The sequence below is a fragment of the Nannobrachium achirus genome (genome assembly GCF_963921795.1).
Source record: "Nannobrachium achirus genome assembly, chromosome: 24".
NCBI lineage: Eukaryota > Metazoa > Chordata > Actinopteri > Myctophiformes > Myctophidae > Nannobrachium > Nannobrachium achirus.
Window position 1 is genome coordinate 29,515,695 of NC_137831.1, and position 25,695 is coordinate 29,541,389.

General features: G+C 43.2%; 2 protein-coding genes across 2 annotated transcripts in view; both read left to right on the forward strand.

The window, feature by feature from the left end:
* LOC308279970 (interleukin-1 receptor accessory protein-like 1) overlaps positions 1–25,695 on the forward strand; it is a gene marked incomplete at both ends in the record, with an annotated part of 729,472 nt that overhangs the window by 180,235 nt on the left and 523,542 nt on the right. The gene's annotated exons all lie outside the window — the stretch shown is intronic.
* Positions 1–25,695, forward strand: part of LOC308309340 (beta-1,4-galactosyltransferase 1-like) — a gene marked incomplete at both ends in the record, with an annotated part of 79,296 nt that overhangs the window by 5,762 nt on the left and 47,839 nt on the right. The window lies entirely within an intron of this gene.

Here is a 25,695-nt window from a genome sequence, read left to right on the forward strand (position 1 = left end):
TGGCTGCTATACTTTAAAAAAGTAGCAGAAGTCGCAGCATGGCACAAAGTGACACACTGTGAGCTTGTACATCTGCTTTTTGAATAGACTGTATAAAATGGATAAAGGGGTTACAATACAACCCCTAAAGGACCCCACTTTCAGGGGGAAAAAAAGGCAAAAGTTACAAGCTTATTTACAAGAGCGTGTAGATCATCTATTTCATCACACAAAAAAGTATGTTGGGCTTAACAAGGTATCAAAACCAATCCCAATTATGCCGGTAATGTGTCAAACATTTTCATTCGTCCTTGATGCCCCCCCCCCACAGTACAAAAGACATCAATAAAAGTGCATGGTTTGGTTGTGGGGAGAAAGTAAATTGTACAGGAACAATAAATCAAATGCACCCTTCCAAGCAGCCACCGCGGCTGTGTTTTCTTGTTTAGGAAGTACAGACGCACGCACGCATGCACACACGCACGCACACACGTGCACCTTTTATTATACCAGAGTTACAGAACAACCCCATGGAAGTCGTGCAAAAGCTTTGTTTGACCCCGCTGACTGTGTTGTTGGAATACTGAACATAATAAAACATCACAACTTATTTTGTCTGTCATTTTTACTTTGGGGAGATTTTTTTCTTTTTTTTTTTAGCAAAGAAGTGACCACCTGCCAAAAGATAAATGAAAAAAAAACACAGCACTCCATATCAGACAGTCAGCAGCGACAGAATATGACGTTAGCCGCTAACTATACACGGTCTGGGAAAAAGGCAGCGGGCACAGTAGGGGGGTCTTCCCTCCCAGCATTGATTTAAAAACCCCACAGGTCAGTGCCGGGGCATATAAACACACACGAGACGATTTGGAAGCAATTTATGAGAAAACTAACAGTCGTTTATGTTGACCTGCAGTAGTTAGCGGATGTGTTTACCTGTCGGAAGAGGGGGCGATTGTGACGGATTCTATGTGGCAGCTAGCTGCAGGCCCCTCATTGCGATACAGCATACCGGCAATGAAATACCCCAACCCATTTTTTTGTGGGAAAGAGTCACACTAAAGAAGATTTCTACTGTATACTTTTGCTCCTTCCTTCCTTCCGTATCCTCGTGACCGTCCTTCCGTATCCTCTGTGATGTCAGTGTGATGTCAGCGAGTTGTGACATCACTTCCTGTACAGGGCGGCTACACGAAATGTGGATAACACTATATATGGAGATAGTCCAGTCCATCATGTCATATGGGACTACCGTCATAGACAGTAGCCATTGTTAATCCGGAGTCAATGGCTGACTGTACAGGAAGTGATGTCACATGACATACTTTTTATGCCCATATATGAGTCCTAACATGGAGATGTGGATAACACAATATGGAGATAGTCTAGTCCAATATGTCATATGGAACTACCGTCATAGACACAGCCATTGACTCCGGCCTAACAATGGCTACTGTCTATGACGGTAGTCCCATTATGACATGATGGACTGGACTATCTCCATATATAGTGTTCTCCACATTTCCATGTTTAGGCCCCATCGCTCACACCCTCGATGGGGTTGGCGATAGGGCCTTTCTGTGTGGAGTTTGCATGTTTCCCCGTGTCTCCTAGGGTTGATACCCTCACAAAAACATGAACAAACTCCCCCCAGAATGATAACAACTAGAAGCGTCAGAGAAACACTGTGGTTGGCCAGATAGTCAAGAATTGGCGCATGTCACCCTGAGGTGTCTTACTAGTATTGATGACATCAGGGAACTCCATACCGGAATATGGGCATAAAAGGGATTTAGTGTGACATCACAGTGAAGCCAGAGTGTGATGTCAGAGCGGCAAACCCATTCTGTTAACTCATTTACCGCCATTAAAAAAACAGCGTTTATGGGGTTGCCTGCCACCATTTTCTTACCTTTTAACGTAGGCGCGTGTGTATCCATCGTGCACAACGATGCACACACAGATCGTGTGTGATGTGTGTGCACGCCGTTCGCAGTTAAATGGGTTAAAGATGGTTATCACCACCTAGAATATTGTCTCTGACTCCTGTTCAATTACTGATTGATCCAGACAGTTCTGACAACAGCTTTGATTTTTCCTCCTTGTTTGTTTGTTTGTTTGTTTCAAGGAACATGTTCTAATGGTGTTGTCTTCTCTCTTTTTCTCCCTCTCTCCATGTTCTCCTGCGATCATCTTACTCATCACAGGTAAGCACCACAAAAGCAAATGTTTGTTTGTAAAAAAAAAAAAAAACATCTTGTTAACCCGATAGTTGCAGTTAGTTCACAACAGGGACTGTAAATGATCCATCCAGTGTTCAAATCTCATCCTACTTCACTATCAAGTGAATCAGTCAATTCATGTCTCGTATAACCACATGAACCCTAGTGATCCCTATAGTCTGTGGCGAATATTCGCCAGATTTGCAAGCTCACAACGCCCCACATCGTGAACTTATAGTTTGTTCCGCCTAGTCCCGGCTGTGATTGGCTGGCGTCGCTTTGAATGACAACTGCACGAGGCTTCCCCCCTACGCAAGGCTTTTCCTCTCCTATAATATAGACCAAACGCACCAACCCAGCACCGGTCGCTGTGGTTTAGTGGTCTAGGTCCTGTTCTCGTAATCCGTGCATAGAGGATTCGCATCCTGATTGTGCCACTGTTTTTCAGACACCGCAGACAACTTTTTTTAATGGCGATAAAGTATTAGGGGAAATCTCGCTACACCCCACGGAGGTTAAGGTTAGGGTTAGGGGTTGAGTTTGGTTGTCAAAAAGATAACATGTAGAAATAGCGACACGCTCCCAACCAGGGGACTGGCGCTCAAAGGGTCTTCAGCCAATCACACACTGGCAGGGTGGGGTTTGGGAGAATGGTGTTGCCTATCGCTATAATGCTGTTCCTGCACTGCCAAATAGGCCTAGGTCTACATCTATTCTAAAATAGCATCAAAGCCAAAGCTTTTTTTTTTTCTTTTTTACATGTTAACGGTGAGCAGCGCCTTCTTGTATGTAAGCTTGCGATCGTAATGAAGCACACAGTCCCCAGAAGTTGCAAGAGTGTATCTTAAATCTGCAACGGTGGTAGTTGCAACGGGGCAATTTAACGTCATGCCCAGGACTTGCCTGGTTAATGAACCAGAACAAACACAACAACACCCCCTGGCGGTAGTGGTGTTGTAGTACGGTCTGGAACCGATCCATTGAGATTCTATTTCCTCAACCAGCTTCAAGGGTTGGCCAATCAGGGTTGTATGCTTGGGGCACGTGGTTTGGGGCTCGCGTCACTAGGCTTTAGCCCGCCCCCCAGAAATGAAAGCTCTTCCTGAAATCCCAGACTCTCTTCCCAAAACGAAGTGTGTGATAGAGGCTGGCAACGCCAGGCAAGCCCAGGACACACATACATGCGCGCGCTAGCGTGCATGCCGCATGCACCGACCAGGAGAGTTTTGTCTTGTCTGACAACCACCGGCAACACGACTTTCCATTTCCAACGGAAAGGTTTCCCGCAGAGTGTGGCTGTATACAGCGGCTCGCTGAGCGAACGCCCGACCACTCACTCTGCACTTTGATGATCTCCTAATGAAGGCAGTGAATATGCAAATTACAAACTGCCTGTAGCCCTCCTCTAAATCAATGTCAGATGCCTATTTTTTGGAGCTGTGTGGAACACAAGCTCCCCTATACGTGGCCGTGTGTGTAGGTATGTGGGTATGTGGGTATGTGGGTGGGTGGGTGGGTCTGTGGGTCTGTATGTAGCCTGTATGTAGTAACCCTGGGTGACCAGAGAGGTGCTGTTGAGTCTAGCCTGCCCTGAGCATCAACTGCAATACACACACACACACACACACACACACACACACACACAGCTCCACTTCGAACAGAGGTTCGATTTTTTTTTATTTAGTTTATTATTTACCTACCCTGTCACCGTTTAGGGAAAAACCTGCAGGGAATAGTTGGATCCTGATTTGAAATGGCACAATTTCTCAGCACAGGTATGCAGGGACGTGCTGGGCCCCTGATTCAGCCCGGGAAAAAGAGTTGGAGAGGCCCTCATTGCACGCTATAGAGAGAGATCTCTCTCTATAGCGCTATAGCGCTGCTACTCAAAGATTTGCCATTTCAGATCATGACAAGTGACAAGCCAGTGGGCCAGTTACTGTACATAAGTTATATTTCATCGTTGTCGGGTGGAAACCTTGTATGTCCAAAACTGTTTGTTTTGTATTTATCATTTTAAAAATGATTTAAACTAGTGAAAACAGCCGATCTGTTGTTTTCACTACTTTTGTGCGACAGCCTTGTATGATGAAGAAGGGGTTTGCTTTGCGATAAAATGTACAAATTTGAAACTTGGAGATACAAGGTTTCTGCCCGAGATTTTTTTCCTAATGGCCGGCCTGGACCGGCCGGGAATGAACCGGCCGTTGGGAGTTGTCCCACTTTTCCCAATGGCCAGCACGTCCCTGCAGGTATGTGTAGGAACGGCGGGGGCATTTATATGATTTCATTTTTAATGGATTTTTCTTTTTTATTCTGGTTGACATTGCGGCAGAATCTAAAACACAGGGAGTGTGTAAACTTCTGAGTCACTCGATATCAAATCAATATAATGTAATTGCTGATTAGCGTTTGCTGGCTATTGAGGTTGTCAGACTTTTTCTTAAAGCTCTGGACCACTAGTAGTTTTTTTATTCGTTTTTTTTTTTTTTTACTTTGATTGTTTCATTTTGAGGATTTACTTGGAACTCCCTTCTTTCAGATTCGTTTTTTTCTTTCTTTCTTTTTTTGCCAACATGTTGAGTCGATCGCTTCATCTCTTCATGGATACTTTTGCAGTAAAAGTAAAACAGTCCATTTCATGAAGGAGACATCTTAAAGAGATGAAACAAATAAAATAACAAATAAAAAAACAACCCCAGGGAGGAGTTTCTCAAAAGCTAAGGCCCTTTTCGAGGGTTTGTTCCTGCACCACAGCGCGCTTTGATCTTGTAGATCTGCTACTTTTTAGCTAATCTTTTTTTTTGTATTGGAATCCTGAAAAGTAACATATGAGGTCCCTCCCCCCCCCAACAGAGACAACTATGCAGGGACATGCAGAGAATGTTAGAGAGGCAGGGGCTGAAATTTCTAAAAGGGCCTTTTGGTGAAAATCTCGAAAATAGCAATCACTGCTTGATACCACACTGAACTAAGCATAAACAAGTGAATACTGGAGACGTAACAGCATGGATTTCTACACAATTCTTTCAACATAAGATGCTGCATTCAAGTTCAGGACAATTTGGACAAGGCAATTCTCTCGAATGCTTTGCCTTCAGGTATGGCATGGGAAGAGGGCGTTTGCATTTCTTTCACCATAGTAAAAACTGCATTCATAATGGTCTGGAGAGGGCACTTTTTACAGACAAATAAAAGGGCAGGGGCTCAAGCCCCCTTTGATGTCTATGTGTGCACGTGCCTGCAATTATGTGACTATGCCGTTTGAATTTCTGTTGAATGGCCACACATCTTAGAAGTTGTCTCACTGTCCATTGATTGATTCCCCAAACATTGTGTCCCTGATCAGTTTGACAAGGGACACGTCTTTTAGTGTGCAAATAAGAAGACAGATTCCTTCGTTGACAACCCTACAGTAGGTGCTGTGAGCCCCTCCCTGCCCTGTACAGTAAGTACTGCACAGCAGCAGGATTCACAGCGGCTTTATTTTTTTCAGTCAGGGTACGTTTTCAGCTCGAGATGATCGCTTTCCACGGGTCAGGGAAGTCACTGAGCAAGATGACACATTTTTGACTGAATTAAGCTTCAGCAGAGTATGCTTCTCACCAGGGGTGTCGCACCAAATTCTGGGCCCTGGGTACAAGGATTCAAAGCGTTTTTTTGTGCTTTAACTATTGAAAAATAGAAATATGAACATTTTGAAAATTTTGGAAAATCTCTCTCTCTCTCTCTCTCTCTCTCTCTCTCTCTCTCTCTCTCTCTCTCTCTCTCTCTCTCTATCATAGTGAGGTCCCGTAGTTACGTTTCAAATTAAATTTCTTATCACAGCACCAGCGTTATAAACAACTTCCTTGATCAAGGCATCGACAAGTCAGGCCGGCAGTAATGTTTGTTATATTTCTATATATCGTCATTGTCTGGCGGAAACCTCGTATGATGTGTACGTTCTTTCGCAAAGTAAAGTCCTGTTTCACCATACAAGCACAAAAGTAGTGAAAACAGCAGATCTACAAGCACACAACGCCTCGCGGTGCGAGGCGTTGTGTGCTTGTAGATCGGCTGTTTTCACTAGTTTAAATCATTTTTAAAAATGATAAATTCAAAACAGACGGTTTTGGACATACAAGGTTTCCACCCGTCAACGACGATATACTTCTCTCTCTCTCTCTCTCTCTCTCTCTCTCTCTCTCTCTCTCTCTCTCTCTCTCTATCTCACCATAATGAGGTCCTGCATTTACGTTTTAAATGTAATTTCTATAAGGCACCAGCCTTATAGACAACTTCGTTGATCAACGCATCAACAAGTCAGGCCAGCAGTAATGACTACTGATTTATGTTATATTTTTATATATCGTCGTTGTCTGGCGGAAACCTCGTATCTCCAAGTTTCAAATGTGTACGTTTTTTCGCAAAGTAAAGTCCTGTTTCACCATACAATGCCGTCGCACAAAAGTAGTGAAAACAGCAGACAACAAGCACACAACGCCTCGAGGTGCGAGGCGCTGTGTGCTTGTAGATCGGCTGTTTTCACTAGTTTAAATCATTTTTAAAAAATGATAAATTCAAAACAGACGGTTTTGGACATACAAGGTTTCCACCCGTCAACGACGATATGCTCTCTCTCTCTCTCTCTCTCTCTCTCTCATCTCTCTCTCTCTCTCTCTCTCTCTCTCTCTCTCTCACCATAATGAGGTCCTGCAGTTAGGTTTCAGATTAAAATTTCTCATCACAGCACCAGCTAAATAAACAACTTCCTTGATCAAGGCATCGACAAGTCAGGCCGGCAGTAATGACTCCTGATTTTTATTTTATTTCCATATATATATTCTTTTTGGAGGAGTGGGGGCGGTTGTGATGCAAAGCCAGGGGGGAATCAATCTGTCTCTGGGAATGTTGGTTGGAGGAGATAATTAACTGGCTGCTTTCATCTTCATTTTAATCAATTCAGAACGGGTACACATTATTGTGTATTATTATTTTATGCTTTAACTATTAAAAAATAGCAGATATAGAAGCTCACATTGCGAGCTTGTAGATCTGCTATTTTTTTAAAATAGTGAAAATTTGAATTTTGACCCGATTTTGACCCGATTCTATAAGTGTCTTTAGAATCCTTCTATGTTTCTATGTCCGTGGTTCTCAAACTTGTTCATGTGAGGGACCCCAGAAATGACATGTATTTGGCCACGGACCCCCATCTAGAAATATTTCGTTCCAGGGTCCACCCAGAAGCAAAATTTGAGTTTCAAACGTTAGCTTTAAAAATACATATATTCAAAGATTTGCACACAATTTCACAACTTAGCAGATCTACAAGCTCTCTGTGAGCTTGTATATCTGCTATTTTTCAATAGCTAAAGCATTCAATAATTCTAGGCCTAAATGGATTAACTGGCATGTTCATTACTGGATTTTTTACCGTATAACTCGCGAAGAAAAAGAGACTTAATGTTTCTGTTAATGAAAATAAACAAATAAATTAGGCCGTCGCCGCGGGCAATCAAGTGGAAGACGGGGCGTGTATCGTTATGGAGGCTTCATTAGCCAGGATTTGGACAACCATGCTGGGATCGGGGGGAGGGGTTGGTGTAACGCCAGATTGTCGTATGGAAATAGCCGATCTACAAGCTCACAACGGGTCAAGGCCGCGACGCGTTGTTGTATGTATGTATTGATTGACTGAAGACTTCATTAGAAGGTTGCATAGGATAAGGTACAGTTTCACGACAGTATACAGTCCACTGGTACAAGGTCGACTAAAAGGAGATCCTAGTAAGATTTTCGCCTTATTTACACAGGAACCCTTTATGTATCTCATATAACATTGAATGACAGAGGGATAGAACACAGTACTATGCATAGGATATCAATAACAAAAGGGAAAAAAAGAAACAATACGAATGACCCACTTAATCCCTATTTCGAATAGTGAAAATTGCAGAGCTTGTAGATCTGCTATTTTTTAAGCATCCCGCAAATGTTTTTTGAAGGATTTTGATCTGAGTACTCACAAGATGCAGTCTACCAAAAAAAAAAAGAAAAGAAAAAAAACATCTCAATTTGGTGGTCTATTATCGTGACAATGCTTGAGAACCACTACCCACTGCTTTGCCAAAATGAGACCCTGTGCTATTTTACCCAATAGATCAGCTATAAAAACTGAATTTGCTTTGAGGGCAATGAAAGTGGGTAACCGGTTAAAATAAAATCAAACTAAAATAAAAGTGAGAGAGAGAGAGAGAGAGAGAGAGAGAGAGAGAGAGAGAGAGAGAGAGAGAGAGAGAGAGAGAGAGAGAGAGAGAGAGAGAGAGAGAGAGAGAGAGAGAGAGTCCATTGTGAGCAAGGCTTGGCTTGGCTGACAACCACAACCTCCACCCCTCATTTCTCACATGGCACTCTTCTAGCGCCACCATGAGGCCGGACTAATATCACTGCGTGGGTATCAGTCTGGAATCTCTGTGTGGAACCTGCATTTCCGAGGGGAAGGTACAAAACAAAATGCCTCTGGTGATAAGCCCGCCCACACATTTGCATATCAGGCCCTGATTGGTCCCACACTACTTCGGAGGGATAGTGAAATCCAGAGCCTTGTATTAGAGAGTTCTGCCAATGCGGGCTCACGTGGTTCATGTACCTCGAAATGTCACTTTTCCCTCATAGACTCCAATGCATTCTGTAAAATTCTGTTTTTTCGCTTTGTCACTATTCACCAATAGATGTGCATGTACAGTAGAACAGGGGTTTTCAAAGTGGGTGACGGGGCACACTGGGGTGCCGTGACGGCAGTCCAGGGGTGCCGCGAGGTCATTTGATAATATTTGGAATTCATATGGACACTTAAAAAAAATATTTAGTATCATTTAAAACTTGAAGTACAAGTTATTTTCAGTCAGTTCTAACTAAGATGGCTATTATCTCAATGTTTTCCTCGCATCATATTATAATCGCTAAAATATGCTTTAAATATAAGGTGTTGGGAGTGAAAATTATGAATATAATGTAGGGGTGCCTTGGATGAAAACAAATATTTATAGGGGTGCCCTGAACCAAAAATGTTCGGGAACCCCTGCAGTAGAAGACCTGGCCCCATGAAGTGAACAGAGTTGGCGCGACTCTCCGATAGCGATAGAGGGCTCTGGTGAAAGCAAAATCTTGCATCTTGGAAGATTTTGTCAGGTTTCCAGGCTACTCGTTGTGAGCAAGTTCTACAGAACAATGCATTCATTTCCCTTCCTCCCAAACTGCATTAGGGGGGGTTCCGAACGGTTTGAGTTTTGTTTCTGGCTTGTTTCAGGCAAAGCAGCAGCATTCTGCTGCTTTGCCTGAACCTCAGGTTCTCCTAACAAGCCTGTGGAGCCTTTCGGAGGGAGGGAGGGGAGGGGGGGAAGGCAACAGAAATCAGAGCATGCCATGGTGGAGGATGTTTTTTGGATTTTTGTTTTCCCCCTTGTCAGGCTAGACTCTGTGAGTGGCACTAATTGGCGTTTGTCCCCGTTCTCCGGCAAGGCAAGCTGAAAATAATATAAATGGAGAGGTTTCAAGAAGTCACTAAATAAAGGGGCCGCACCACGGGTTCGCACGCACGCACGCGCGCACGCACTCACACACACAGGCATTACTTACTATACTGGTGAGGGCATCAACAATGTTTTAGGACTATGGTTCTCAACCTGTGGGTCCGTGTTATACACTATGTAATTCCTCAACTCTTAGTGCTCGTCAGGGTGGGTCCCCAGTTAAAATATGATTATTTTGGGGGTTGCGGCCTGAAAAGGTTGAGAACCAGCTTGTTTTAGGACACCAAAAGTGCCCACAACTAAATGTTAACCCATTTAGGCCTAGAATTATTGAATGCTTTAACCAGTGAAAAATAGCAGATATACAAGCTTGTAGATCTGCTATTTTTGAAAAAGTTGTGAAAATGTGTGCAAATCTGTATGTATTTTCAAAGCGAACGTTTGTAACTCAAATTTTGCTTCTGGGTGGTCCCTGGAACTAAATATTTTGAGATGGGGGTCCGTGGCCAAATAAATATCATTTTGGGGGTCCTTCACATGAAAAGGTTTGAGAACCACTGAAACAGTAATCTCTCAAGAACAGACTAACTGACCTCCAGTTAAGTGAAAAGGACCTTTTCTTTGACGATGGCTGGCCAGATTGCTGACATAGAAACATAGGGTTTTTCAAAAAATCTTAAAAGGATTCAAAAGACACTTATAGAATCGGGTCAAAATTCTAATTTTCAAGATTTTTCAAAAATAGCAGATCTACAAGCTGCTGTGAGCTTGTATATCTGCTATTTTTCAATAGTTAAAGCATAAAATAATGATACACTATAATGTGTACCCGTTCTAAATGGGTTTTAATCTGGCACAACACGACCATAAACCCTGGCCTAAACCTATAACCTGGAACTTGACAAGCCAATCAGTGGTCCCTCCACAACTCCCCTTCCATTTTGCTTATAAACAACCACCAACGAAAAAAAAAAAAAAAATGCATAAATAAAAAATAAATACAATTATAATAAATGGTTACTATTCCACTCCGCCAATCGCCACTGTGGTGCAGAAACCTCATATCTCCATAGTCCATTTCACTGTTTCCAAATGGTTTTTGGATATACGAGGTTATCAGCCGACGGCGACAGCCATGCTCCCTCATCCCCAAGTAGTAAACCTGAATTAAATTAATTACCCATATGCAAATTAAAGGCCTCTTGTTGCCAGAATCTCCATTTTCATTTTCTGTTTTTTTTTTCTCCCCCGCCTTTAAATGTATACAGTATATACATACATCCCCTCTCTTGATTCAATTCTCTCTCTCTCTCTCTCTCTCTCTCTCTCTCTCTCTCTCTCTCTCTCTCTCTCTCTCTGTGGGAGAGAATGCAGGTTTGGATTTATTGTACATTCCATTTGCATTAAGGCTCTAATTTGCTGACACCACGCTTGGATACATTTTTTTTCTCTTCTCTTCCCCTCCCCAGTCATCACGCACCTCTGCACCCCTCTGTATTTTAACTGTGGTTTTATTTTAGGCTGTAGCAAATGCATACAGGCAGAGGCGTCACAAGGGGGGGGGGGGGGGGGGAAGTGGGACTGAGTTACTAGGGCCCAAGGTGGAGGGACCTTAATTATTTTATACTTTAGCTGTTGAAGAATTAGCAGATATACAAGCTAGGTGCCGCGCTGTGAGCTTGAAGATCTGCTATTTTTGAAAAGTCTTTAAATATTATGTATTTTTTAAGCGAACATTTGTAACTCAAATTTTGCTTCTGAGGGGTCCCTGGAACTAAATATTTTGAGATGGGGGTCCGTGGCCAAATACATATCATTTTGGGGGTCCTTCACATGAAAAAGTTTGAGCACCACTGACATAGAAACAGAAGGATTTGAAATGTAACAGAGGTGATCCGAACCTCCCCACCTGGCTTCGAACCCAGGTCTCCCGCTTGAAAGTCCAATATCTTAACCATTACTCCAAAGGGATATCCCTATGGAATGAGGGCAGATACTAGACTTTTGAGGCTTCAGGCTGGGGCTCTCCGCCACACAAAGACTTGCACAAATGTTCGCGATTTTTCAAAAATGGCAGATCTACAAGCTCGCAGCGTGGCACTCGGTGCCGCGCTGTGAGCTTGTATGTCTGCTATTTTTCAATAGTTAAAGCACAAAAATGCCCCCACTACGAAGAACATTCATGGGGGGCCCGCAGTGAATCCTTGTACCCAGGGCCCAGAATTTGGTGCGACGCCCCTGCATGCTAGGGCTTGGCAGTGGAGGCAGCCGGAGTAATGGAGTTCTCACTGAGCTTCTAATTGGGGCAGGATAAGATTTTGAAAATGTGCCGCTTGCTAATGGCATGCGTGAGTGCATGTGCGAATGTTTGTTATTTCGAAGACATAAACTGCTGTGTTTGGAGAGGGAAGGTTGTGCATATTGTCGTTGTCGGGTGAAAACCTTGTATGTCCAAGACTGTTTCTTTTGTATTTATCATTTTAAAAATGAACTTTCTTGAAAATTAAAGAATATAAAAGATGAGTGTTAAAATGTTTTCATTTACTTCTTTCTATTGTTTTAGAGATTCTTATTTCAGTGGTTGGGGGCATGCGTACAAGCGGCTAAATATGTCATTTTACACAGAATAAGCCCATTCCCAAGATACAACACAACCTTTCATGGTTGGATGTGACTTATGGGGACTAGAAGTGTTACTGTAATAACTGCAATAAAGAAACTGCTGGCTTATTGTGTCTAAAAAAGACATATTTAGTATGCATGCCCCCATGCGTACGCATGCCCCACATTTTAGCACGGTAAACGCGATAAAACAATAGAACGAAGCAAATGAAAACATTTTAACACTCACTTTTTCTGTTCTCTAATTACAATCTAAAATATGAAACCTTGTTGTAAAAAAAACAAGTTGTCCTTTAACAACACATGAAGAAACGTGACTACATATCTCCTTGTGGGCAGCGATATCAGCTGGGTTGGGCTGAAAGTGTGTCCCACCGGCTGTTTGGGAAACCGTGCTGTAAGGCTGTTCTGTCAGTTGTCAACATCACAGAGGAATGTTCCCGTTTTAAATGTGAGATCAAGCTCTCTCTTGCACTGTGTGTGTGTGTGTGATAGCTGTGCAAGAGCGGGTCAACCACACGCTGCACCGCATCCATTCATAATTCATGATTTCTGGCTCTCGTGGCTGCTGCACCGCTGATAAAAAATAAATAAATGAAATAAAACAAGTTCAGTGCCAGCCATATAAAGTTTAACCCATTTAGGCCTGAACACATTATGACGCAATATTTCATGCTTTAACTAAAATCAAAAAATAGCAGATATACAAGCTCACAGCGCGGCACCGAGTGCCGCGCTGCGAGCTTGTAGATCTGCTATTTTTGAAAAAAAGTGAAAATTAGAATTTTGACCCGATTCTATAAGTGTCTTTTGAATCCTTCTAAGATTTTTTGAAAAACTGATGTTTGTATGTCAACAATCTGGCCAGCCATCGTCAAAGAAAAGGTCCTTTTCACTTAACTGGAGCTCAGTTAGTCTGTTCTTGAGAGACTGCTATGTCAGTGGTTCTCAAACCTTTTCATGTGAAGGACCCCCAAAATGATATTTATTTGGCCACGGACCCCCATTTCAAAATATCTAGTTACAGGGACCACCCAGAAGCAAAATTTGAGTTACAAACATTCGCTTTGAAAATACATATATTCAAAGATTTGCACACATTTTCACGACTTTTTCAAAAATAGCAGATCTACAAGCTCGCAGCGCGGCACTCGGTGCCGCGCTGTGAGCTTGTATATCTGCTATTTTTCAATAGTTAAAGCATAAAATAATGGTTAAAGTGGTTCAAATCTAACGCGACTCGGGCGCGTTCCAGGTATTTGAGAGTTAAAAGGTGAACATAGATTTGTGTGCTCCGGTGTAAATTGGGGTTATGATGTGAACGTCTGTCGGCCCGGACCTCTTTCCTCAGAAAGGTCAAGCCGTTTCTTTCAAAGTTTCTATTCAATAGTCCCCGGAATGTTTTGAAGGGTCTGGATGGGGTGTAAAGGCCATAACCCCGCTCAATAAGAACTAGAACTTTTTCAGCCTCTCCCAAAAAATTGTTTCATGTTCTCACTGCGATGTGCCTTCCACTTCTTTTTGTTTTTAGTCGTACAAACATACTGTAAGTCAGGGGTTCCCAAACTTTTTTGTCTCAGGGCACCCCATGAATATATATTTTTTATTCCGAGGCACCCCTACATTATAATTTTCACTTCCAGCACCTTATATTTATAGCAAATCGTCGTTGTCGGGTGGAAACCTTGTATGTCCAAAACTGTTTGTTTTGTATTTATCATCTATAAAATGCACTACGGTAAACTAGTGAAAACAGCAGATCTGATGTGAGGCGTTGTGTGCTTGTAGATCGGCTGTTTTCACTAGTTTTGTGCGACAGTCTTGTATGATGAAGCAGGGCCTTGCTCTACCAAAAGACGCACACATTTGAAACTTGGAGATACAAGGAGATACAAGGTTTCTGCCCGACAGTGATTATGTTGCAAGGAAAACGTTAAGATAATATCCATTTTGGTTAGAACTGACTGAAAATAACTTTGTACTTCAAGGGTTAGGGTTATTTTTTCAAGTGTCCAAATAAATTCCAAATATTATCAAATTATCTCGCGGCACCCCTGGACTGCCGTCACGGCACCCCAGGGTGCCCCGTCACCCACTTTGAAAACCCCTGCTGTAAGTTGCTGTTGGGTGGAAAGTCCTTGTAAGTCCAACAACACATGGGTTGAAAGTTCTCTGTCGCAAAGACTGATTTCAGTCTTGAGAAGCAACATGCTAGGGGGTGCTTTTATGGATTCCATAAAAGCCAGCATGTCTTCTATGCGCAGCGAAAATACCAGCTCTCAATCACGCCTTTTCACAAATTGCACATTAGGACTTTTTAGTCATTCTTGTTCTCGGAAGAGAAGATTCATGTAAAAAAAAAAAAGAAAAAAACGCTTCCAGTATAGCATGAAGTTTATTGTTTATTAGGATCCCCATTAGCTTTTGCCATGACAAAAGCTAGTCTTCCTGGGGTCTGACACAGACAAACATCAATAAAAAACATTACATGTAATCAACTTCACAATAGCGGTAGCATTCTATTTAGCATAGAACATTATGAGGGCTGGTGCCTGCTCCCGGACTAAATGTGTTTCATCCTATTACAGCTCTATAGAAAAAAATTGATTTGAGCAGATTTGTTTTTGGTTTAAGTGTTACCAGATCACCTGAACTGGCTTGTCTAGTCATATGGTCATGTTCATCTCTTACATATCCTACCTGGTCAAAGAGTGACATGTTGCGAGCTTGTGGATCTGCTATTTTTACCCCCAAAAAAGAATGTTTTTCACGTAGGCCTACCGCCGTATATTCTGGGTCCATCAGATCCGCAAACAGAAGCATTGGAAAATATTCATTGTCCGACCGCAACTTCAAAGATACAGGCTTCCGAATCCAGCATGCACCCAGCCCCTCTCCACATACACAATCATTACGATTTTGATTTTTTTTAACCATTTAGGCCTAGAATTATTGAATGCTTTAACTATTGAAAAATAGCAGATATACAAGCTCACAGCTTGTAGATCTGCTATTTTTGAAAAAGTCGTGAAAACGTGTGCAAATCTTTGAATATATGTATTTTTAAAGCGAACGTTTGTAACTCAAATTTTGATTCTGGGGGTCTCTGGAACGAAATATTTTGAGATGGGATACAAATACATATCATGTTGGGGGTCCTTCACATAAAAAGGTTTGAGAACCACTGACATAGTAGTCTCTCAAGAACAGACTAACTGAGCTCCAGTTAAGTGAAAAGGACCTTTTCTTTGATGATGGCTGGCCAGATTGCTGACAGAAACATAGGTTTTTCTAAAAATCTTAGAAGGATTCAAAAGACACTAATAGAATTTGGGTCAAAATTCTAATTTTCAGGATTTTTCAAAAATAGCAGATCTACAAGCTCGCAGCGCGGCACTCGGTGCTGCGCTGTGAGCTTGTAGATCTGCTATTTTTCAATAGTTAAAGCATAAAATAATGATACACAATAATGTGTACCCGTTCTAAATGGGTTAAAGGCCGTTTTGGTCCGGTTACCCATGACGCCGTCAGGCAACGTGCCCCTCAATCTGAAAATATTTGGTGACCCATAGGCTAGTGAACAGCGTCATCCAGCTTCCAATGCTTTGTTAACTACTTTTGCCAGGGACCCCCCTGGAACCTCCCAGCAACGTGCTATAGGGGGCGCTGTTTTGAATGGGACAATAGGATATGTGGGGAGGCTTAATTGGCATAGCGAATCAAATTGGGATAAAAAAGGCTGAAAGATATAATTGGCTGCTCTACCTAAAAAGAGAAAAAAGAAAAACGTGTGTGACTGATCATTTATCCTCGCATGATCAATCAAGCGAAGACCAATGTGCTCAAATTCATGGCTGGGAAGTTCATTTTTCACCGTGTAGATATCGAAACTCTAATTAAATAAATCCATCTCATTCCTTTTAAAATATGCAGTTCAGTCCCTTTCTACTTAGCTACTTTTCTACTAAAGTGGAATTGTGGGTAATGTATTCACAATGATTTTTTTTTCTCTATCGTTTCTGGGAGCAACTGTAGTCGAGCATGATGGGTTCACCAGGCAGTGGCAGAAAAAGTACAGTAGCCTACTACGTTTCTTTACTTAAAGAGGTGGTGCCATAGTTTTGTACTTTTTCTGGTTTTCATGTGTCTAGGAGGTTGACAGTACTTCATTAGACCCCCTGGTGTGGTTGCTATGAGCAATTATGCATTCTCTTTTTATTTGGGTTTTTAGCTGGAGGATGCCACCTGCTGGGTCAGATGTGCCGTTCCAAAAACACCCATACTTATTACATCACACAATCAACTCCTCCCCTAATTACCATTCACGCAACACTGTGGGGTGTGGCTAACTTCAGCTGGGTCACCACCCACCACGACAACCAGGCATACTTAATGAGCTGGGGGTGTGGCAACATAAAAACATAATTAACTCTTTCTGTACACTTTTTTGGAAAAAAATCTTCCTCCTGGTATAATCATAATAGTTGATAATCATGTTTTAGAGGGGGAATAAATCATGGCACCCGCACTTTAAGTTAAAGCAGGGGTCTTCAACAGGGGGTCCGGGACCCCTAGGGGGTCCTCAGAGTTACTACAGGGGGTCCTCCAAATCTCCCAATCCATTTTATATTAACAACTTGAACCCTAGTGTCCATATTCTGAGAACTGTAGCCAAAAATAGCAGATCTACAAGCTCACAACGCCTCGCGCTGCGAGCTTGTAGATTGTCTATGTTCGGCAAAGAGGTTTGGTGTAGAGGGAGAAAAGAGCAGACTAATTAAATACAGAGTAAAAGGAAGTTTATTAGGTAATGACGGCTCAAGTGGTTAAATATCTGAAAACCCAAATTGACATGAATCCAAAAAACACTGACGATTGTGCTGTCAAATGAAACTATATGGAATCTATGGGTTGTGGGGGGTCCCTGCTTCATCTCTCTCTCCGCTAAGGGGTCCTCGGCCTGAAAAATGTTGAAGACCCCTGAGTTAAAGTATCAATACGCCAATGTAGAAATACTCTGTTGGAGTTTTCAAAATGTACTTGAGTAAGGTATCAACATCGAACTATAATGAACACTTTGGCTGCCTAGTTTTGTCATAACTATTTGATTAACGCCATGTTTTACCAGATTTTTGGTGGCGGCCCCTGTTCACGGCCGTGCAATGTCTTGTCTTTCACACGGAGAAGAAAAAAGACAACTGCGGCGATCAGCGAGTCCACTAATAGTCCATAGAAAATGGGTCCGTTCTGACCAAACGAGCAATGGGGGATAGACAAAGGGAGGAAAAGCCATTTCACGGAGCCCAGAATAATGGATGTGAATGAGGAAGTGAAGTCGAGCAGGAGCTGCTTTCGCGAAGCATCATGGGATATGAAGTTTTTTCGCTCACCAGCGGCCGCCACAGAACCTGTTTACCTGGTTACCAAGGTGACCAGCTAACACGTCCCTGGACGTGATAACGGGGCCGTGGCACCGCACCACAGTAATTCTTATCACATTCCTGGACGTTTTTGGCATCGGAATTGTTAAAGTACCAAAAATAAAAGTAGTCATTGTGAAGAATATCCATTGAAATGGGAAATGTTCTAATTGTTTGAAAAATCCCTTTTCTCTCCAATATGGCCAATTTCTTTCCAACGTGGTAGATAGAGCGTATTCACCTCTTGGTTGTTAACTCAAATAATTACTGTAGATCACAGTGTGAAGTGCGGTCTTTTATGAAGTCGTGCTGTAACGTTGTTAAGTGTGACCCACCAATATATCGACTAAGATGCCCCCAGAAGACTAATAGACAGAAGTGAGAAGTGCCCAACCCCAGAGGCTACATTAAGTAGTGCTGTTTGTAGTTAAGAAATGCACGGCTTTTCAGGGTCCAACCATAACTTGGACTGAAATTGTATTGTGTAGGCTACTGTTAAACATCCCTTTGATGCATAATTGAGCTACGCAAACAAACTAGCCCGCTCAACCGATACATAAATATTCATTACATTATCAAGGTGACTTAATAGACATGGAAACAGCTCCAACTCGGGGCCAGACAGCTTTCAACTCACGGCCGCGCACACTCGCAGGCACGCAGGCATGCAGGCACGCACGCACGCATGCACACACGCACGCACTCACGCACGCTCATCCTTTTGGCAAACGGCAGGGCCCATGTCGCACCGCGGCCCGCCTTGCCCTCTCAAAAAAACATACAGGATATATAATAATAATAATGTGCCAACGGAGGCAATCAACAGTTGTCCGTGTATGTCCGTCCCGCCCGGAGTGCCCTTGACGTAGCCATTGGAGGGATGAGATAAAGTGAGACGTGTTTGGCGAGGGTTACGAGAGCCCTCGCTGACACAGACATACTGTATATGCTGTAGTCGCCGTCGGCTGGAAACCTTATAAGTCCAACACATGGATTTAAAGCAGGTGCCTTCAACGTTTTCAGGCCAAGGACCCCTTAGCTGAGAGAGTGATGAAGCAGGGACCCCCTCTACACATTGTATAAATGTGTGTTGCAGATTTTCATCGATTTCATAGATAGATTCATAGGCTTGTTTAACAGCACTGTCGTCAGTCTATGTTGGATTTGTGTTAATGTGTATTTTCAGACAATTAACCCGTAAATCGTTGATATTTCGTAAACCTGACCTTTCACTTTCTACTTGGTCTGCTCTTTTTTTTACTTTACACCAAACCTATTTGCCGAAAATAGCCGATCTTATTTTTGGCTAAAGTTCTCCTCGGAATATGGATGCGAGGGTTCAAGTTGTTAATTTAAAAGAATTATCCTATCACACAAGGATTTGGCGGCCCCCCTGTAGTAACTCTGAGGCCCCCCTAGGGGTCCCGGACCCCCTGTTGAAGATCCCTGGTTTAGATTCCATAGAAGACAGTATGGTCTTCTTTGGAAGCATGTTGCGCAGCGAAAATAATTATCTACAAGCTCTCAATGTGGCCTATCCCCCACATTGGCCTGTTACTGTTATAGTGCCAACAGGAGGTTACATTTTTTTTGGAACTAGCTTCCGCCATGGCCTGAAGACTCACCTCTTCAGACTCCACCTAAGCCCATAGCACTTACCATAGCACTCGCCGACCCTCAATGACCATACACTAAAGCTAGATAGCATTCTTAGGTTTTATATAAAGTTTTTTTTTACTGATTAGGTGTTTGGTCTACCTATGTTATGTTTTCTAGATAGATATTTCTATGCAATTTATGTATTGATGTTGATGTATTGATGTATTACCTTGCTTATTGTAAGTCGCTCTGGATTAAGAGCGTCTGCTAAATGCCTAAACTGTAAACTGTCTGCGACACATTGAGAGCTTGTAGATAAGCTATTTTTGGTTATTATTTGAAGATTGGAACATTTTGAAGTGGTCAAACTACTGTAGCAATATTAGGTTCAGAAGGATCTTCCATGAAATCTTAATCATCTCGGATATTTCATATAAAAGCAAAGGTTAAAGCCTCAATCAGTGATTCCTTCACCTGGTTGGCAGCATGGAGAACCGCAGGAACAATGTTACGATTTTTTATTTTTTTTTATTTTTTTTAATATTAGTTTTTGGGCTTTTATGCCTTTATTGATAGGACAGTATACTGAAAGGAAATGGGGGGAGAGATGGGGAGTGACATGCGGCAAAGGTCGTTCGGATCAGGAATCGAACCAGCGACGCCGCCAGGCATCCATGCCTATGTGGCAATGCTTAAGTGCTTTGCGCCTGGACCTGTAGGCCTTTTATACTTTCAGTTGTGAGATTTCATTTTGCTTCGATCCATGCCAACACCGGTCCTTTATTTAGTCTTTTAAAAGCTATTTAAAATGGCGACAATAGCTCACCATTTTCTCTACTTGTGTGCGATCACACTCTCGTACCGCTAAGGACATTCATTTAACAAAACGTAAAAAAAAAAAAAGAAAACGTTGAAATATGGAGATAAGAGGTTTATCTGCCTGACTGACAGCAACGATATATTAAAAAAAAACGAAAACTCAGGCGGTGAAAATGTTTTTGCCGGCAGACATCCCCTAGCCGGCGCAGCCAGCCAGCACATCGCCAGAGTTGGCGACGCGGTGTCACTCGGCGGTCAATGTCACAGACAATGAGCGGAGTGGTCTCATATTATCCCGTTTGTAATTGAATTGTAACGGGAGGTGGCGTGGGATAATCAGTGTGCAGCAGGTGCTACGTTTGGGGCCTCCGCGAGTTGACAGTAATGTCCTCTAATGGGACGCTCTCTCTCTCTCTCTCTCTCTCTCTCTCTCTCTCTCTCTCTCTCTCTCTCTCTCTCTCTCTCTGTCTCTCTCTCTCTCTCTGTCTCTCTCTCTCTCTCTCTGTCTGTCTCTCTCTCTCTCTCTCTCTCTCTCTCTCTCTCTCTCTCTCTCTCTCTCTGCTTCTACTCTGGTTCCACACCACTGGTCCTCTCTCCACTGTGTGTGCGTGTGTGCGTGTGTGTGTGTGTGTGTGTGTGTGTGCGTGTGTGTGTGTGTGTGTGTGTGTGTGTGTGTGTGTGTGTGTGTGTGTGTGTGTGTGTGTGTGTGTGTGTGTGTGTGTGTGTGTGTGTGTGTGTGTGTGTGTGTGTGTGTGTGTGTGAGAGTGAGAGAGTGAGTGTATGAGTGTCTGTTCACAAGTCGTTATGTGTTTGTATGCGCGCAATTTTGTGTGTGCGTGTATATGTGTGTTTGTGTGTACTTGTATTTCTATACTTGTGTTAGCCAAATGTTCCCACAGGCATAGATGAGAAATATACACTATGTCGATCAGTGCTTCTCAAACCTTTTCATGTCAAGGACCCCCACATTGACTCGTATTAGCCCGCAGACCCCCCCCCCCCCCCCCCCAATTTGAAAAGATATGCCAGGGACCCCCATAAGAGAAGATTTGTATGGCTCTAGCAGTGATACCCAACCATTTTAAAATTTCAAGGACTCCCAGTTTGACATGGACCCCCATGTAATGGTATTTCTATCTCTGAGACCCCATTTTATAGGCTATTGTAAAATCCATGTTAACATTTGGGATGCCAAAAACTTCCAGGAACGTGATTAGAATTATTTGTAAAATGTGAAATGGCTTTTTTCTCCCTTTTGAGAAGTTTTCCCACATCGCTTGTTTGGTCAAGACGGTGCCATGTTCTATGCCAGCGGTTTTCAAAGTGGGTGACGGGGCACCCTGGGGTGCCGCGACGGCAGTCCAGGGGGGCCGCGGCAGTCCAGGGGGGCCGCGGTCAGTTCTAACCAAATTGGCTATTATCTCAACGTTTTCCTCGCAACATAATCACTAAAATATCGTCACTGTCAGGCAGAAACCTCGTATCTCCAGGTTTCAAATGTGTATGTCTTTTGGTAAAGCAAAGCCCTGCTTCATCATACAAGACTGTCGCACAAAACTAGTGAAAACAGCCGATCTACTGTGTGCTTGTAGATCTGCTGTTTTCACTGTACAAAACGAACGGTTTTGGACATGCAAGGTTTCCACCCAACAACGACACTATGCTATAAATATAAGGTGCTGGGAGTGAAAATTATAATGTAGGGGTGCCTCGGATATTATTTATGGGGTGCCCTGAGACAAAAAAGTTTGGGAACCCCTGTTCTATGCACTGTATTTGTCATTTGGCTTGCTGGGTAACTATCATTTAGCTGGGGACCCTGGAACTCTCTCAAGGTATTAATGCAAACGCATGTGCGTGCGTGCGTGCGTGCGTGCGTGCGTGCGTGCGTGCGTGCGTGCGTGCACGCGTGCATGCATGTGTGAGTGTGTGCTGTCACCTCACTGTGCGGTAGGTAGGTAGGGATGTGAAGCTCCCGCCCGCGGCAACAACAACAACACTGTAACCCGCCACTGTGATTCAGCTAGGATGACACTCCCAGAAACACTGTCACTTCTCATCTCTGGGAGAGAGAACAAATAACAAAAAGTCCTTCCTTTACTTTTGAATGACACACTCAACTTTGTGTGTGTGTGCATCGTCGCGATGTCCGGTGGAAACCTTGTCTGTCCGCTATTACTTAAAAAATAAGTGAAAATAGCAGATCTAGCATAACCTGGGATCGCTTCCAATTTCAGGCTTTTGATCCGGTCGGGAGCGGATGACGTCCTACGTCATTTTGTATTCAAAACGGACTACACTTTAGCCGGAACTACCAACCCGGAATCAGTTACTTTTAACCCAGTTTTGCGCATGCGCTAACTGGGTTAAAACTGATTCCGGTTGGTAGTTCCGGCCAAAGTGTAGTCCGTTTTGAATACAAAATGACATAGGATGTCATCAACCAACCTGTTTTGTAAACGAATACCAGGCTTTCTCCCAGAAAGCCTGGTGAGGCGAGGTTAGATCTAGCACGTATGCATCTACTCAGGGAGTTTGCATGTTCTTCCCCGTGTCTTATAGGGTAGAGCTGCTATACCAGGGGTTTTCAAAGTGGGTGACGGGGCACCCTGGGGTGCCGCGACGGCAGCCCGGGGTGCCGCGAGATAATTTGATAATATTTGGAATTCATTTGGACACTTGAAAAAATATTTAGTATCATTTTATACTTGAAGTACAAAGTTATTTTCAGTCAGTTCTAACCAAAATGGATATTATCTTAACGTTTCCCTCGCAACATAATCACTGTCGGGCAGAAACCTTGTATCTCCAAGTTTCAAATGTGTACGTCTTTTGGTAAAGCAAGGCCCTGCTTCATCAGACTGTCGCACGATACTAGTGAAAACAGCCGATCTACAAGCACACAACACGTCGCGATACGAGGCGTTGTGTGCTTGTAGATCTGCTGTTTTCATTAGTTTAGTACATTTTAAAGATGATAAAACGAATGGTTTTGGACATACAAGGTTTCCACCCAACAATGACGATATGCTATAAATATAAGGTGCTGGGAGTGAAAATTATAATAAGGTGCCTCAGATTAAAACTAGAAGCAGTGCTCTTCCGAGCACAGGTCTCCACCAGGCCACACAAATCGGCCTGTTATAGCGCCACCATGAGGCTGATTTAAAAAATGTGGGGCAGAGGTTCTGAATTGGCATCCAGGGAGTGTGTGTGCTCAGTTAGGCAGCGATCGGGCCAACGGCGCCGGAGATTAGCTGGTAACAACCAGGCCACACAAATCGGCCTGTTATAGCGCCACCATGAGGCTGATTTGAAAAATGTGGGGCAGAGGTTCTAGATTGGCATCCAGGGAGTGTGTGTGCTCAGTTTGGCAGCGATCGGGCCAACGGTGACTGAGATTAGCTGTTCACAAACTGCGAGGACGCACGGACGCACGCACGGACGGACGCACGGACGCACGGACGCACGGACGGACGGACGGACGGACGGACGGACGGACGGAGGGGAAAACATACTCTCCCTCAGCCTTCGGCTGGTGGAGACAATAATATTTAAGGGGTGCCCTGAGACAAAAAAGTTTGGGAACCTCTGCTCTCTACTGTCTCCCCCTGGCCAGCCGGGGCGCCTGTTTCACACAGAATTGTGACCATGTGTAGGCAACAGCTCCTCCTGGGGTAACGTTATTCCATAGGTCACCTTTTTCATTGTAACGCTAAGTTCACTAAAGTCTACATGTTTACTTTCCCTGAGATGGATTACATTATCTTAGCCTGGAAATGCCATGGAGACTACGATATGATGGTGAGTTCCTTCCTTCATTGCAAGGGAAAGATGGCAAATTAGCCGAAAGATATCTTTTTCTGCAACAGTTTGTTTGTTACTCACAGACTCAGAGGGTGAAGCTCAGCTTCACAATCACAGCGTGTGTGATGAGAGAGAGTTATATAATTCCAGTACAAGGGTGCATAACTGAGAGTTATATTTCTTAGTACAATGGTGCATGGCCGGATTTTGTTGTTGTTGCTTTTTTCTTATTTTTTTAAAATAATTTGAATACAGCCTAAAAATGTTTTACATTTGAATGTACATTTTTGTACAATATTCGAGGAATACTCGGTGTGTGTGTGTGTGTGTTAGGGTTGCCACCCGTACCGTATAATACGGAATCGTTCCGTATTGGACAATTAAAAGATGCGTTCCGTATTGAACCAATACGGAACGCGGTTTGTTCCGTATTTAACCAAATGCCCCATAAAGGCCTGTCACACAAACCTCAACACAGCATTTAACAATAATGAATGAAATAAAACACAGGAAAAGACAGCAAAAGGAGAGAGAGGCTCGCAGTCTCTGCGCTCTGCCTCGTCCTCTCCTCTCCTCTCTGCCCGGGCTGCCCGGCCCCTGTCTGCATAATGCGCTGCATGTCGCTGTCAATCACCGTTACCTAGTTACAGTCAGTGATCACTGAACTTCCTCCTTCCACCAGGCAGATGCACACCGCACGCTTTAAAAGCAGAAAAGAATTAGTGCTCCATGGTTAATCGTTTTCAAACCGAAATCGCGATGTGAAATCCCGCGATTAGCGAATCGCAAAGGCCACGGTTTCTCTGCGAAGTAGTCTTCCCAAGCAACATGGAGACGTTTTAATTTTTAAAATCCCTTCATAATTGACTAAAGCAATGATCAAATCAAACTGTGATGACTTTCTTTGCTTCCACGCATCTCCACAGCACACTGCTGAAAGACAAAGTGAATGTGATTTTTTGGCACAGTGGTCACTGTGCAGGAGCATGGGAACAAGGGATGCTGCAGGTGTTACAGCACCCCTATGGGGAAGTTCTCATTTTTTATTTAAATAAGAAAAGAACAAATCAAACATAGCAAAAATACAATATAGGTTATATCATGTTGTGTGTTATAGTTATAACTATTCTATGCATTTCATGGGTTTGGGACTGCATTTCTTCGCCGGCCGGCGGCTGTGCCACGCGCACGGAACGCACAGAACGCACGCACCGCGTGCCCGGAAGAGGTGTTCCTTATTTCAATTTCTGAAAGGTGGCAACCCTAGTGTGTGTGTGTGTGTGTGTGTGTGTGTGTGTGTGTGTGTGTGTGTGTGTGTGTGTGTGTGTGTGTGTGTGTGTGTGTGTGTGTGTGTGTGTGTGTGTGTGTGTGTGTGTGTGTGTGTGTGTGTGTGTGTGTGTGTGTGTGTCTTGGCCATAGGCCTATATGGATATATCATATGGCATTACAGTATATGCTACCACATTGAGATGCTCTCAGAGAGAGAGAGAGAGAGAGAGAGAGAAGATGGCAAATTATTTTGCTGGCTCAACAATGCTGTATGGTTTTTGACCTTGTTGATTTGCAATGTACTATTTGTTTCCCTAATTTGTAATGTTCTTTTTAGTGCAGAGACACTTGTGTGATAGTGCACTTTCACCTTGGCGTCCCTATACATTGTGGGCATAGGAGCTTAAAGGAGCACTTCACCATTTTTCAACCTTCATA